The sequence below is a fragment of the Diuraphis noxia genome, unplaced genomic scaffold (assembly GCF_037042655.1).
Source record: "Diuraphis noxia isolate RWA-SAM2 unplaced genomic scaffold, SU_Dnox_SAM2 contig0004, whole genome shotgun sequence".
Classification (NCBI taxonomy): Eukaryota; Metazoa; Arthropoda; class Insecta; order Hemiptera; family Aphididae; genus Diuraphis; species Diuraphis noxia.
Window position 1 is genome coordinate 36,962,988 of NW_028301714.1, and position 17,739 is coordinate 36,980,726.

Here is a 17,739-nt window from a genome sequence, read left to right on the forward strand (position 1 = left end):
AATATAATACCTATACGTATGGTTTATGAAAAATAAAATAAAAATATAATGTAATATGATTTAATTTATTGTCTATAATTGCTATATTTTTGTTTATAGAACGATATATTAAAGTCTAGTTAAAACATTATGATAAAATATGCTAAATAACAAAACAAATAACAATCTTGTTTTATAATAATTACACAATGTACACAATATATAGGAATTGTCCATATTATAATGTATTTTTGTCAAAATTTACGATCTGGACGAATTTCACTATCTGAATATCCAATTCATGAAACGAATGATTTCACTATGTGGATGCGACATTTTTAATATAATATATTGTTTAAAAACCATTTCTACCTTAATTTTAAAATGGCTTTGATCAAAACAAGTATCTGGGTGGAACGGGAAAGGTTTATTTTGGATGAAACAGGTACCCCGTAAAACATTTTTGAAACAATGAAACAAGCTGTAGGTATACCTATAATGTTATTGTATTATATTTTATTTTAACCACGCTAATACATACAAATCCTAAGTGGAAAGTGCGCATTTTTGGCAAATGAATTGGTGTGTCGATGTATTCAACGTATCTACAACTATCGACGTGTTTAGATTTCGGAACGATCTCAGATCTTTAATGGCCAATTTTCCGGACGGCATTGAGTCCGGCATTGGATCTTCAAGGTTGCCGAAGTATCGTTGACGATGTTGGGATTTCGTGTTCAGTAAAATATCTAACGCATCTGCTAACCAATCTATAATATCGAATGAGCAATAAGATAAACGTTAATCAGCGTTAATTGTGTTAATATGAAACTTAAAAGGTAGGTGAATAATAAGCTAATTCTTTTTCAACTTTATCGTAGGTACTATTACTTTAATTAGTAGATACAAAAAAGGGGTATCTTGGGGGGGGGGGGGTAACCTTAACCCCCAAAACTAATAATTTTATAATACTATACTTTTGAATTATATTAGTGTATTATGAAAAATATTTTATCACTGTTTTAAAATCTGTGAAATTCATATAATCAGATTTTTCATTTTATTTAAGTCATTATTCATTACCATTATAAATACGAATTTACTAAAAAAATAATTTTATACCTATTATATCTATGTTACCACTAAAAATAATAATTAGGCCTCGGATATAAATGTCATAAAAATATCAAAAAAAAATCATTTTTTATTAATTAAATTCAAATTATTATGTTAAAAAATAAATATAATATAAAATTAAATTGCATTTTTCATTACGCTTTACTTTACGCAATTTAATTTTGGGTGGCAGTATTGTGCTGAACAATTCCCACCCATTCCTGGTTTTTGAACAGGAAAAAAAAGGCAATTTAATTTTATCATGTTTTGTTTATAAAAAAATAAAATGTGAATTAAATAATATCCGTAAAATATTATGTAAAATGTGAGATACATAGCAGTACCTTTGACGTAATACGCAACACAACTAACAACGTCTGAAAATTGCCTACACGCACCACCGATATAATAATATTATTATTGTTCGATAAAAAAAAACATTTTATTTGTTTTATGTAATCAAATCGACTAGTTGTATGGTGTGACATACAGATAAATTTTAGCCTCGTCTAATTTAAAGTCAGATTATGTGATGTAAAGTTCAAAATTTATTTATATTATGTATGTAATAACTATATAATGATGATATTATTATTATTTATTGCAATTAATATCATATATAGACACTAGTAATTATATTTCAATAACATTAAGAATTTCCTAAACAGTTAAAATGCATCAAAAACGTCAAAAGTATATAATCCGCTAAAATGCAAAAAATTCCCCAAAAATGTTGTGGGTAGAACACGAAGTACTTGAAACACATTTGTAGCTTTAAAAGCCCTTTATAATATATTTAAAAAAAAATGCATAAAATCTAGCCCTAATAATAAATAATGAAATAATATCATTCATGTTTAACCGCTGTCACTACTGCACCGTTTCACTATCCAAAATATTGTATTGCGAGTGAAGTACCAACCTATGCGTTTACTTTAGTTTAGTCTATAATAGTATTATTGTAAATGGCGAGGAAAATGTTTTTAGTGATTTTTTTTATGACGTAAAATTATCAAATGAGTATCGAGTACCTATTATTAGCCCTCCCCCAATTTTAACCAGAACATAGAGTGGGTCATAGCTAGTAGATAAAGTCTAAACTTTCTCCTAAAAATCGATCAAATCGCACTCTTGGTGTATCCAGCACCCAACACAAGTTCACAAAAAAATTAGTTAATATATGATAAATTGATAACATACCTATCAAGTTATACTAAGTTACATATACATTTATTTAAAATATATCTAGCCTCAAAAATATAACGATTAATTGTCATCGGTTTTCATAATTATGATTAGAGATTTAAATATCACCCACTTCACCCCCGAAAGTTTACGATTCAATGCCAAATTTACCGTAAATTATGAATTGTTTGTCTCGTTCATTTTGCCTCTCCTTTTCAAACATTTTAAGTTTCAGCCATTCGAATTCTTCTTTATAATTTTTTTCGTGGTGACGCTGTTGGCGCATTAACATCGTATCCTCCTGGAAGTGTCTCATGTCCAATGGTTTCATTCGGAACATGTAGTAGATTCGTTGGATCAACATTTCTATAATATGTTTACTCGCAGTGAAATAAAATAACCGATCGAAACTTCCTAAAAAAATGTTTCCTTAAATAACTAAACGACTGATTTTTTTGATCATCCAACAAAACTACCAACAATATTCTTTTAATTAATTAAAAGTGTACCCTTATAACCCACTGTGCAATGGAATATTTTTGCGATGTTTTTACAATATTAATTCATAACTTGTAATGTTACACTTTAAGTTACATTTGTGTGATTGTAATGTGCATGGAACTGCTTATGTCCCAAGAAAGTAACTTCATTCGTAATATGAATACAATACTTTATCCCAATGTTCCATGCATATTACTGTATATCATTCTATACAAGTAATCTGGTAATATTCCAAGCACGTTACAAATAACATCCATTGATTGTTACCAAATAACATTCAATGATTGTTCCCAAAAAACATTCAATAAACGTTATCAAATAATTTTAAACCTTTTCAATATTGTATTCTAAATATATTTTAGAATATTAATATAAATGAAACATTACAATAATACCTACATAATTCATAGCTTATTCTTTTAAGGTATCATAATATTATTTTTATACTTTTATCAAATATGAAAAGGAATACACATTTTATTTAAAATTAAAAAACAAATTAATATAACCAAGTGTTTTATTTGACTTCAAAACAATTTTTTTTTTATTAAATATACAATTCTATAATTTTATGTTATACATAAAAAAAATATGAATTAATTAACGTCTATGTGGCACAAAGGTAATTTAACTAAAATGTTAATTAACTTAAAATAATTTTTATAATATTATAGCAAACTTAATATTTTATAAAACATTTACATTTAAAATAATACAAATTAATAACATATTTATACATAGGTATTGCAATACATAATATATAAAATAATATAAAATATATTTAATCCAAATTGATTAGATATGTACCTACATTATATTCATTAAATATTTACATTCCTTAATTCTAATAAACACAAAACAATAATTAATAATTTCAATAAATATAATTAATTTATCATGAGGAGTTTATCAAATATTTTAAATCACATTAAAAATTTTGTTTTAATTATTGTGGTATATCTAAATTATGACAAAGAGTGATAACTACTGCTTTATCCCCTGATATTTGAATATAAAAACACTTACATTTAAAATCATTTAGTTGGATAAGATGAGGTGTACTTAAAAATTGAAGATTTATGATATATGAGCCAATATCTTTGGATGAAAAATTAAGTAGATTAAAAAAAGATGAAAAGCTGGTAAAATATAAACAAGGGAAAATATTCATAAGAATTATTATATTTCATTAAACCTGGTTGAGTTTTGTCCAAACAATCCACTGAATTTAATTTGTATACCGAAGTGGTATTGGGCTAATTTGAGTTTGTTGAGGTAATGCACTGCTACTCTAAGTTTACAACAAAAATACTATTTTAAATAGATGACTAATGAAATTTATGGTAAAAATTAAATGAAACATGAATTATATTTTTATCATCACATACCTATAATAGCTTAAAATGCAATGTTAATTAAATAACATACCTACCTGAACCTAATACTTAAATAATTTAGGGTTAAATCAGAATGAGTTAAACATTTAAAAAAAAATGAATAGGTAGGTACCTAGGTAACTAAAAATAATTGATTTAGAAATTCTAAGGAAATTCTATTACAAAAAATGTTAGTATTTATGAATGTTAAGAATTATTTTTTAAAAATTAAAATTTTTAATCTTTTATTAGCTGTTATTATTTAAGTAACTAAAAATGATGTTAAATTTATTTACCTCAGATATGTTAAAACTGCGAGATATTGCCATATTCAACGATACATTCTCTGAGCTCGTGGAAGGACTTAAATTGATATTATTTAATTCAGTAAACTGAGGCTCAGAAATGTTATTAACAACAGTTTGTTCTGGCATACCAATTTGTGGACCTTTATTTATTTTTTTCTGTTGAATAATGTTAATACCTATAATTAAAAATAAAATAAGTAAGGTATTAGGTAAAAAAAATTAATGAATTGTTTACCTTCATCACTGGAAGTATCAGAATCTCCACACATCATTGATGATGACTGACCATACAATCTTTTGTTTTTATTTTTTATTTAAATGTTGCTGTTCAATTTCGGATGCTGATTCTTCAGTTAATGCACCATGCCTATACCACGCTTTACCAAAATCACCTACAAATTGTTTATGTAAATATAGTAAATTTAGGTAGGTATCTATGCTAGCCTTTTTTTTGTAGGTTTATTTTCATTAATACTTTAAAATTTTAGGTATATAATAGATACATACTATACTCTTTTCCATTTTCAAATAATTTTATTCTGTAAGTATTCCAATCATCTAATGGTTCCATAGCCTCTTTTAGTATATCACTTGTAACATGTAATGTAGCAGGTGGCCACATACATTTTACTATTGCATTGCCATGTCCATCAACAGTTTTTAAAACCCAATTAGTTGGTATGACACTATACTCCTGACTGTCAGGAAATGTAGCTATCACCCAACGTTTTTTGGTTAGTGTCTATGAAAATGTATGGAAAATGAATAATTATTAATTAATTATAAATATTTATGTGTGTACCTATCTATAAACAGTATTGGGGAAGTTACTGTTTTTTAATAATTAAATTACATTACTAATTCCTCATCAAAATTGTAACTAAATTATTTTTAAGTTACATTTATTTTGAGTTTAAAAAGTAACTCAATTACAATAAAAGTTACTTTTTTTTTAAAAATATCACTGGAGCTTAATAACCATGTGTTCAATACAATACATAAACTAAAATATATTAAATAATGACAACCAACAATATGAAATTATTAACAAATACTTATTTTGCTACACATTTAGTTATTTCTTCACACTTTCAAATTTATTTTTTTTTAAAGTGCATATTCAAAATTACAATCACTAATTTTAGATCGCGTTTTAGTGCATAGGTTATACCTAGTATATTAAAGTCTTAAACCAAATAAAGTAATGAATAATTAAGTAATAATTACTTCAAAAAAGTAACTTAAATCACATATAAATTACTTACAATAAAATGCAATTAAATTACCAGAAAATTAATTAAAAAGTAATTTAGTTATAGTAACTTGTAACTTAAGTTAAGTTACTTCCCAACACTGTCTATAAACCTACCTATTTAATAAAGTTACAAGTTTACAACCATTTATACGAAAGAAAAAAAATTATATTACTTACTTTTTGATGACCACATTGAGACTAAAATGCAAAATAGGTGTATAATTATTAATTACCTTTCTATTAATTGCAGAAGTTGAGTATTCACAGCTATTTTGGTAATCCATTTCTTTCCGTATAGACGTGAAGTATAGGTAAAATGAAAATAACCAGAATGAAAGAGAAAAACAATAACTGAACAATTTCAAACAAGAGAAACTCGGAAAAAAACAAATGAAAACTTAAACGGTCACAATGTCACATGGGTTATGATTACGAATTTTATGTTTATAATAATATGTAGTGTAATATTACTTTCATAATATCCGCCGGACTGCCGCACACTAGTACACTACACAATGCGCTGTTTGCGCCGTCCGTTGCGCGTCATGTGGGTTCAGCTTTCCCGAAATCGGAAATAGAAATACAATGCTATATTGCTCATAACAATGAGATAAAACTATTTGGGTATATTTTTAAAATTATTAATAAAGTAATAATAATATTATAATTGCATGTTAACGCGTAAACAAGATTATTTCAATACAATAATAAATGAACATTTCACGAATGTTCATTTGTAGCATTACATGCGTATGACGCTTAAAATATTTAAATAATGTTACTTTATGATACATTAGATATTATTTTTATGGAATAATTTTACAATATTGCATTATTGATACTTCGTAATATTTTTATGTGATCGAAACTTAACATAGCGGCAACGATTTGTAACTTAGATTGCACAGTGGGAAAGTACATATAGCACTATAGCAGAAAAGCTGCACGTTCATAATTTCCTATAGACAAGAGTTAGGGGTTTTTACGAAGGGAGGTACAAAGGCCTGCACAGCGTGTTATTATAATTATTAGTTATTTATAGATAGGTTCTGTAATGTAGCATAGCCACAGACAGGATTTATTGCTTGAATAGCGACAGCGTGGTGATGAGCCATGATAATAAGATTTACTTTTCGCTCTCCCTTTTTTAAATTATCATAAATTTAATATACTAATTTAGTATACATGTTGTAACCGGTAAAAGCCTGACAAATAAAATGACTCCACTTCTAATCAATATATTTTAATTATGAAAATAAAAATAATGAAAATAGATAGCCAATTTGTAAATCTGGTTTTAATGAACATTTTAATTGAGTCATGTAGTTTATTTTTATGAATTTTTTCAAATATATACTTTTTTTGACAACAAACTAATCTGAGAAACAATAATTTTTTTTAAACATATTTAGATTTTAATAAGAACTTAGGTATTTAACATTTTTATTTAATATTAAAAAAAAATTTATTTTTCGAATTTTTAAAAATGTTTTTTACGGTTGAATCAACATTACTTACAAAAATAATGAGATTTATGAATAGAAAACTTAAATAAATTTTTTACAGTCTAAATTTTTCTAAAAGCTAGATTCACAAATAGGCCATTTATTGAATTAAAAAAAAAAAATATAAATTAAGCAGATTTAAAATTTTTTATGTTTAGTGTTAGAAATAAAAATGAATAATGTCATATTATATATCTGTAGCACATTAGTTAATGAATTGTATTTCATAATATAAATATATAAAAAATGAAAACCTATTTCATCAGAAATCCTCATCATGCATGGCTGAACTGATTTAACTAATTATTTTTTTGTTGTGTTTGTTATTGTAAGGAGAAGGATCTTATGAAAGTAAAAAAAATAAGAAAGTTACGGGGTTATCAATGTGGTGGTAATGAAATTATAATAATAGTGTCATTTGTTCAGCAAAAACAAAAAAAAAAAAAAAATTTTTTTTTAATCAATGCCAACCATTTAAATAAATAAAAAACAAAATGAATCAGTTGTTTAATGTGTTTTGACAAGTATGTTTTTAAAAATTCCAGAAATTAGACGTAAAAAATTAAGTTGCAGAACCAGATTAACTACAAGGCTAATTAATAGTAATTAATAATAATTAATAAATCACAAGTTGTAGTATTTTTAATGAACAACGAATTGCACGGGATCAGCTTAGAATAAAATGAAATGAAATTAAAAAACTTTGATTATAGAACAAAAGTTTTGTTCTATTTTTAAGGTCTTATTCTACACTTTATATAATTATATTATATTGGTCATATAACAGTAATTTACTAATTTATTTTACGTTAGTATAGGCTTATTCTTTAGGATATATCATTTAAATATATCTAAATAAATAAAGCAAAAGATAAGTAAGAAACAATAATGGCGTTTATAAATTGAGAGCCAAAATCCTCTTTAATCTAAACATGATGGCCCCTAACCACGGGATCCGTCACTTCAGGATTCATTGCGAATTACCAAATTTATCCTTGAGTTACATTAAGCTTAAAATTACCGGTTATTACGATGGAAGAGATGAAAACATTCCAGAATACGACGGTTTTGCTAATTTCGTAGTAAAACAACAAGAATTCCAGACAGCCATAATCATCGAATAGTTTTTCGGAATTTGAAAACATGGCGTTGCTGATGGATTAGTTAATAATTAGTGGCAAATAATTCAATAACTACATAAATAAATATGACGTAGGTATTGTTTTCGTTTTTTACAAACGTATAATTACGAGAGAAATATGTGTAATTAAACAATATAATATAGGAACAAGCGTTACCTTGAGAACGTTAAAATAGTTTATGTCGTATACCAATTTTTTTTTTACGGGGATCCCGTGGCAACATAGGCCATTGGGTGTGGAGTGGTACGGTAGGGGTTATTTTTGTATATTTGTTTGTAGGTTTTTAAGTGGGTAGGGTTGTAACACGTGTTTGTGTATGTGTGGCAGGATATGTTGCTAAAAATCCAGAGTGGTCACCCATCCGGGAGCTAGCAACTGCGGCCGGTACGTACGCTCAGTGCGGTTCCGCAGATTGAGTGTACGACCGCTCCTCACCAAGCCACCGTAGGTATATCTATTATATACGCAGTATTATGGTGCATATAATATGGTTATTATTTATTTATTTATATAATATAGTATTTAATTTACCGGTGATTGTAAACTAGGTTCGAGAAGAAAATATACACAAAGTCTATATAGTTTAAATTCGACCCAAATAAAAATAACATGCCCAGATTTCCTCATATATAATTAATAATATTTTTGGAATCAATTTTTTATTTTTAGACTCATACAAAAAGTACAACGAGAAGTTAATTCCGATTATTCTTGAAAGTGTATAATTTGCATTATTAAATTTGGTCAGTCCTGTTTGAGTAGTTCTTCAAACCTTGTCGTGTTTTCTATTACTAGGACCCATCACCTATCTTGCTTAAGTGCTGATTCTTCAAGTTCACTAATAGCTTCAACCACACAAATTATTTCCAGAAGAGATCTAATTTTTATGTACAGTTATAATTACAATTAAAATGTATTTTACTCATAAATTAAATTAATTTCATTTTGAGTTTATAAACACTTACCTGACTTAATTTTTAAGTATAAGATACTAATGTAAATAATTATAACGATGTGTTTTCAAAAGTCCAAATGAACACGTTTATTGCATAAAACAGATTAGATGACTGAACCACATATTTATATATTATATTAGCTAGTTTGATATTAATGATTATAACTTATAATATTAGATAGGTATGTTTTGTTTAAACCAACATTTAGTTTATTATTCATATTCAATTTAAAATTAACATTGATTTCCGCGTGTTTTGATCTCGTTTGTTGGCACTCGGCAGCTGATAAGACGCATAGACTATACGGTCGTGTCAGTTGTTCTTCGGTTGTGATAGTTTTTTATCGGTAATCAACAATGCGCTAGCACAGATTATATAAAATTTATATATTTATATAATCTGTGGCGCTAGTCTGATCGGTTGATTTTCATATATCACAATGTTTATAGGACATATTATCTTGATATATCTTATCAATACCTATTGAAAATAAATAAATTTTAATATTATGCAAGATGTATTATCAGTGGCGGCGTGATAGGGTGTTTCATGAGGCAATTGCCTCACGACCGATTAGGTGGTGGTACCTCCTTGAATGGATATTAAAATACACATGTGGTCAAGTGGTCAACTAATACTATTTATACTAATTATATAATAATTAGGATAATTTGTACCTCACGGTTACTGGAAAGTGGAAATACACTATGTGTAGTGTGTACTATAACGTAGTATCGTGGTAACTGCACGAAACCGGAAACACTATAAAGTTGTATCGTTATTATTTTATTAATATATTATAAAATATAAGTTATGAAGCGTCTGTGTGATAATATTTAGGTGGTGGTGGTCGAGCATATATACTTGCCTCATGAAATAAAATAGTTCACGCCGCCACTGTGTATTATCATATATATAATTTATATAGTGTGTGTGGTAAACATATAATAAACTAATAACGAATAAATTATTAAAAATACATGGTAAAGTAGTTATATTAATAAAAGGTATCAAAAACAATTTAAAATAATCGCAATTGCTAACCCGACTAAAGTTTCAACATTGGATTGAATTCATCTGACAATAAATTAGACATACAATTGGAAAAAAGGTTGTTTTTTATTATAATAGGTATATTTATGTTATAATATATATGTATATATATGTTATATTATAATACATATATTTTAGATAAGAATATTATTTGTGTTATCTAGTTGGTTTTTTTTAACGATATTCAAATTTTTAAATGAATTATGAGCATTTTAAAATATTAATATTTTATAAACTCATAGCTCATTTAAAAATTAAAACATCAACAAAAAAATCCAATGAGAGAACACAATATGTTCATAATGTTCTGACCTAAACATTTCATAATAGGTCAATTCACTTTAATATCTAAACTAACCACCTACTTTTGTAACTGGTGAACGACAATTTGTTGTTGTACGTATGTCAGGCGGAGACAACTGCCATTGCGGGTACGACATCTTCTTAAAAAGGTAAAACCATGGGCATTTAATTTTCTACACGTAACTCCGTGCGGGATCAGTTGGATCGTTTAGTGATATAATAACATAGATGTGATATATTCTTAAGCTCTATAGGTATACAGGTTTTCCGCGAGAATTTACCCATTATTGCGACATCTCACGAAATAATGGAGATTTCAAAATTTTGGTTTGTAATACACTCACATGGATAAAAACAACAATTATTTCATTTTTTAATTTATTTTAATGTTTTGGTAAAAAATTTAAAATGAAAATAAATTTTTTTATTTAATTATTTCCAAAAATATTAAAGATAGCCATTTTGTAGAGTTTATTTTTCTGAAAATATTTATGTTTCGAATTTTATTTTCATTAATTTCCTGTTTTTAATAGTTTTTCTAGTTTTAAAGAAATAAAATATAATAATAACTAAGCACATTGAAGGCTTTCGACCGGCCACACGAGCACACACAAGGCACGGCGTTTCACATGTTTGATAAAAATTCCGGTATTAAATAATTTGCAATTTTTCTAAAAATCAAAAAAAAAAGTTAAAATCAAGAAATTAATGAAAATAAGATTTCGAAACGTCATTATTTTCATTTAGCCATTATGTTAGATATATTTTTTAAAACAATTAAAAAATATATATACAAAAATTGAATAAAAATTGACCAAGTTAGAGCAAGTTATGTTTTTGAAAAATTATAACAAAAATATTAATTGTTTCACATTTCAATAATAAAATATCCATTTCAGCATGACAATACTTTAACATACCTAATCAAAGTTTTGATTTGAATAGAAATAAAAATAGTCGTCGTGTACGTGTGTTACCTCCGACCGACACACACGTGTGCCACGGTCACCGTAAAACGCATTTATATAGCTTCCGATAGCAGTAATACTCTACGAACAGCAATTAAGAAGGTATGTAGACACACTATTGTTATCCATAGTTACAGCAGGTGCCTAAAACACTCTCTCCATATCCAAAAATATGGACCTCACCAAACCCAACTCCCTCGACTTTTCACAGTACGTTCCTCAAACCAACAACACTAAAACTTTCGCCGAAACCACAGCAAATATACAATTTCCTAAAAAAGATCAAGCAATCGTTTTTAACTCAATCGAAGATGTCCCTCAAATAGAGTATATTAAAGCTTTCAGTCAACTCACTTCACCAACCAACATAACATTCGCCTCTAGAATATCTAATAACAGATTTTGCATTTATTTTGCAAATAAAAATATCGTGGAACAAATCATTAGCCAACAGTCACACATCGTCATTAATAACTCAAAGATAACATTCCGTCGTCTAATTAACCCAGCCAAACGAATAATACTATCTAACGTGCAGCCGATTATCCCTCATGATGTAATTAAAAACGCTATCGAAAATTTGTCAATTAGAATACTATCACCGATAACTTTTATAAAGGCCGGCTTCGCTAATGACGAATACGGGCATATTGGCAGCTTCCGCCGTCAATTATATATAAACCCAGACGATAATGATAAATTACCCAGCTCAATACTAATAGTATTCGAGCAAACTGAATACCGTATCTTTATATCAGATGATACGGTAATATGTTACTTATGTAAACAATCTGGCCACACTTCCAATCGTTGCCGTAAGGCAACAGAATATAAAATTACTGATTCTCAACTGCAACACCAAAGTACTATCTCAGACGGCTATGACGCAGATAATACCAATGTACAACACGATATTGAACATCTACCCAACACTTCACACATTAGCCAACCACCTTCACAAGAACAAGTAGAACAAGTTAAAAGACCAGCGCCTTCATCTACTTCTAGCAATTTACAGACGGATAATGTTCCCCCCACAGAAAATATAATTAATTTATCTCAAACAAAAACTAACGCGCAAAACACACCAACCAATAAGAGCTCATTAGCAACAAAATTAATAGAGTCACAATCCAAAGAAAAAAAAGCAAACAATTCGTCAACAACACATCCCACAAATCAAACGACTAATGATAACAAACCTAAAGCAAACAATTCAACACAACCGCCTCCAAAGAAACCAAAACGATCAAACTCCGTCGAACAAATTATAGTTAAATTAGACGAGTCGTTATTACCAGCCAAATTGGAATTCGAAAAAATACCCAATCTTAAAATAAATTTTAACCAACTAAAATACATAATAGAAAACACACTTAGCATCCCGAACCCCTCTAGTGTTCTAAAGGAGTTCAACATAGCACCAATGGAAATGATCGAGATTCTGGATTCAATCCGCCCCAAGATAAGGAATCTTAGCATCAAAAATAGACTAACCAGACTTTCCAACTCTTTACTTGAGATAACTCTAGATACTGACCCTATCATAAAGCAATAAATAAAAAAAAAAAATTAAACATACGCATCTACATGTCCTTAATACTACAATGGAATCTGAACGGGTTTTTCAAAAAACTCGACGAACTTAAAATCATCTTATCAGAAACAAATCCCGAAATAATATGTCTGCAAGAAACAAATTTTAAATATGATAACACAGGAAAATTACCAAATTACACAGGATTCAGTAAACACCGAACTGCCGGAGCTAGAGCCAGTGGCGGAGTAACAATATACGTAAAATCTGAATATCCCAGCAAAATTATCAATATTAATACGCATTTCGAAGCTATAGCAGTATCAGTGAAGTTAAGACAGTTAGAAATTAATATATGTAATATATATATCCCCAATCAACTTGACTTCACCCAAAATGACATTGAAAATCTCTTAAACCAAATACCTACTCCCTTCATTATCACCGGAGATTTTAACAGCCATAACCTCATGTGGGGATCTATGAACACCGATAGGAGAGGAAAAGAAATTTATAAAGCATTTGGTAAAGATAGCATAGTAATCCTGAATAGCAATGAACCCACGCACATAAACATTGCCAACGGACAAATGTCCAACATTGATTTATCACTCTCCAATGCATCGTTAGCACAAAGATTAGAATGGATTGTATATAAAAACATAACTAGCAGTGACCACTTTCCAATCATCATCAAATATATACCACTGACTAACGATCCTTCTCCGGTCGAAAGGTGGAATCTAAAAAAAACCAATTGGACACTATACTCTGAACTATTGGAAGAAAAGATTACAAGTATAAAAGATACAGAAACAGTAAATATCAATACACTTGTAAATACTTTTACCAACTCAATCCTACAAATAGCAAATATAACAATAGGAAAATCAACCTCCAAGAATGGAAAACTTAAAGTACCCTGATGGAATCATAACATTAAAACTGCTATCGAAGAAAAATACAAGGCTTTAAAACAATTCCAATTATCCAAATCCCAAGAGGACTTTATAGAACTTAAAAAACTCAGAGCGAGAACAAGGTACTTGATTAAAACCAGTAAAAAATCATCGTGGGAAAGCTTCACAAATAGTATCAATGCAAAATCCGACACGAAAATAATATGGAATAAAATCAAATCCTTAAAAGGACTCAACAGAACTCGGAAAATAAATCTTATAGTCAATAATTCCGACCTACTATGTAACGAAGAATTAGTTGCTAACCTATTGGGCGAATATTTCTTCAATAACAGTAGTGATTCTAACTACTCTCCCCAGTTCCAAACCTACAAACGAAAATGCGAATTGGAAACAATTCCAAATACTATAGACCAAAATAAGATGGACCAAAGCCAACTAAACCTACCAATCACTATGGAAGAAATCACATACACTCTTTCAAGATGTAAAAGTCACAGTCCCGGTCCTGACAGCATACCTTACATTTTTATTCAGAACTTCGGACCTAACACCTTAAAACTAATGCTGGCACTGTTTAATAGAATTTTCACTGAAGGTTCATGGCCAACCACATGGAAAAAAGGCACAATAATACCAATTTCTAAGAATGAAAAAGATAAGTTCAATCCCGAAGGGTATAGGCCAATAACTCTTTTAAACACCTTGTCAAAAATACTTGAAAAAATTATTAATTACAGACTCACTTGGTTACTAGAAAAAGACAAATACCTTTCTAAGCAACAATGCGGTTTTAGAAGAAATAAAAGCACAATCGATACTCTTACTCATATTAATCATGAAGTAAATCAGACCTTTAAGAACAAACAAATTATGGGGCTAGTCAACCTTGACATATCCAAGGCTTATGACTCAACATGGAGACACAACATCTTAGTCAAGCTTAACCAAATCCTGTGCAAAGGCAAGATACTCAATCTGATAACCAACTTCCTAATAGACCGGCATTTCAAAGTCAAAGCTAACAATCACTATTCTGAGGAATTCATCCAGGAAAACGGAGTACCACAAGGTTCAGCATTATCGGTAACTCTTTTTCTTATAGCTATAAATGACATAACCAAAAGCTGCTCACCACCCGTAAAATGCAACTTGTTCGCTGATGATTTCAGTTATTCATGTCGTAGCAACAATATAAGTTCAATACAAAAATTCCTACAAACAACCACCGACAATTTAACAGAATGGGCCAATAAGACAGGATTCAAATTCTCACCAACTAAATCCAACATCATCATATTTACAAAAAAAAGAAATGTCAGCGAACTAATAATTACACTAGACAACACTCCAATTCCAACAAAAGAATCAGTCAAAATACTTGGTATTTTCTTCGACCGCAGGCTCACATGGGCAACCCACATACGCTACCTTAAAACATCTACCAGTCAAACACTTAATATTTTAAAAATATTATCTCACACTTCCTGGGGAGGTGACTCTAGTACACTTATCAAAATTCATAAGGCAACCATTCAATCGAAAATATATTACGGATCAAACATATACAAAACAGCATCCCGATCTATTTTAAATGCAATAGATAGTACCAATAATACTGGACTAAGGCTCGCGATTGGCGCTTTTCGCAGCAGTCCAATTTACAGCATATATAATACAGCAGGCGTACCCATACCTGAGATTAAAAGGAATGACCTATCGCTTAAATACATGGTTAGATCCTATATATGTAACAACCTACCACTGCCATTAGAAAACTCCGATTTATATGATGAACTAGGGAAAAACGGCATTATTATGGATCAATCAATGACGAGAGAACAATTGTCCCCACCCGCATGGACTTCCTCTTTCGACATAAATACGGAACTCAGCTCCTTTCTAAAACAACAAACTCCACCAGAAATTTACAGAAGACACTTTCAAAGCATATTAGAAAATTACCGAGATTATCAAGAAGTTTACACGGACGCATCCAAGACACAAGACCAAGTAGGAATTTCAATAATACTAAGGAACCAAAACGTAACATTGAAGCTACCGAACACCTGCTCCATATATACGGCCGAGGCAATAGCAATACTTGAGGCGATCAAAACAACCTTAGATGATGAACACCCCAACCACATAATATTCAGTGACTCCTTGGGTGCCCTTAATAGCATAAAAAACCAGTTCAAACCCGGCGAAATAGCAACAAAAATACTGAACAAATTAAATGAAGCCTTGCATAAAAACAAACAAATCACTCTCATGTGGGTCCCCGGGCACATCGGCATCGAAGGAAATGAACTAGCTGATAAACACGCTAAGCTCGCAGTCACAAGCTCCGTATGTAAAATTATTCTTGGATCCACCTACAACGATCTCAAAAAATACATAAATGACATAACTAACACCAGATGGCTCAATACTTGGAAACAACAAAACACCAAGCTTAACAGAATCAAAAGCAGTACATTTAGGTGGTTAAACAGCTCTTTAAATAGAAAAGAAGAATCGGTACTCAACAGATTGAGAATAGGACACACGCGACTTACACACGGGCACCTAATGGCTAAGGAAGAACCACCATTATGCGAAGTATGTGGTGTCCAAATATCAGTGAAACACATAATAACAGAATGCCTAAAATACCAGCAAGAACGTCAAAACATCGGATTGGACACGACCCTCGACATCGCATTGGGACCCAATGCTGTGGAGAACAATAAGATGATCCTTTTTTTGAAGTCAACAGGTCTTTACAATTTAATTTAATGATTCACATTTGTTTTTTCTTTCTTATATAAATACTTAGAAACCATACTGTTATAACTTATCTTTAATATTGTAATCCCCTTTAAAAAAAAAAATGTTGTAAAAATCTTAAACCATGTAAACATACCACAACTGTAACTAATGGCCATGTAGTTGCCGAGTTTTTATTTGATCAATAAAAAAAAAAAAAAAAAAAAAAATAGTCGTGTCTTATCGTTTGCTGAACAGCGAAACGGGTTACCTATTTTTAAGTATTTTAATTATATTAGATTATCGGACCCTTTTTAATTTTAAAAACGCAATTTAAACAGAGAAGAGTATAGAGATTTATTAGAAGAATGTGTGTGGCCAATAATTTCTCAATTAGTTAATATAAATAAAATAGAGCCTATTTTTATCAAAAACGGTGCACCAGCACATTATTCAAATACTGTGAGAGGTTGGCTGGACGAGCACTTCCCGGGAAGATGGATAGGAACAAATGGTCTAGTGCTTTGGCCACCTAGGTCTCCCGACTTAACACCAATGGATATTATTAACTGAATTAGTTATAAATTGAATAAACATTTTTATTTTTAAATATTTTAAAATTTTATTTTTCTTCAGCCTCGTTTATGACTATGAATCAACGAATTTGTTATTAATAATAGGTACTACATATTTTAATAAAATAGGTTAATATTTTTATACAACAAGGGTATACATAGTTAGGGAATATATAAGGGTATGCATTTTTTTTTTAAAGTTTAAGTATGGTTTAGATTAGGTAAGGTACCAATAATCATCATATAAATTATAAATTTTATTATTATTTTTTCGTAGGTGCCTTCACAATTTTAAATATTGAAATGAAA

At 29.3% G+C, this 17,739-nt stretch overlaps 2 pseudogenes; one reads left to right on the plus strand and one right to left on the minus strand.

Moving 5' to 3' along the window:
* Positions 1-17,739, plus strand: part of LOC107170204 (maltase A2-like) — a 37,759-nt pseudogene that overhangs the window by 2,740 nt on the left and 17,280 nt on the right.
* LOC149056018 (uncharacterized) lies at positions 3,565-6,620 on the minus strand (annotated as a pseudogene).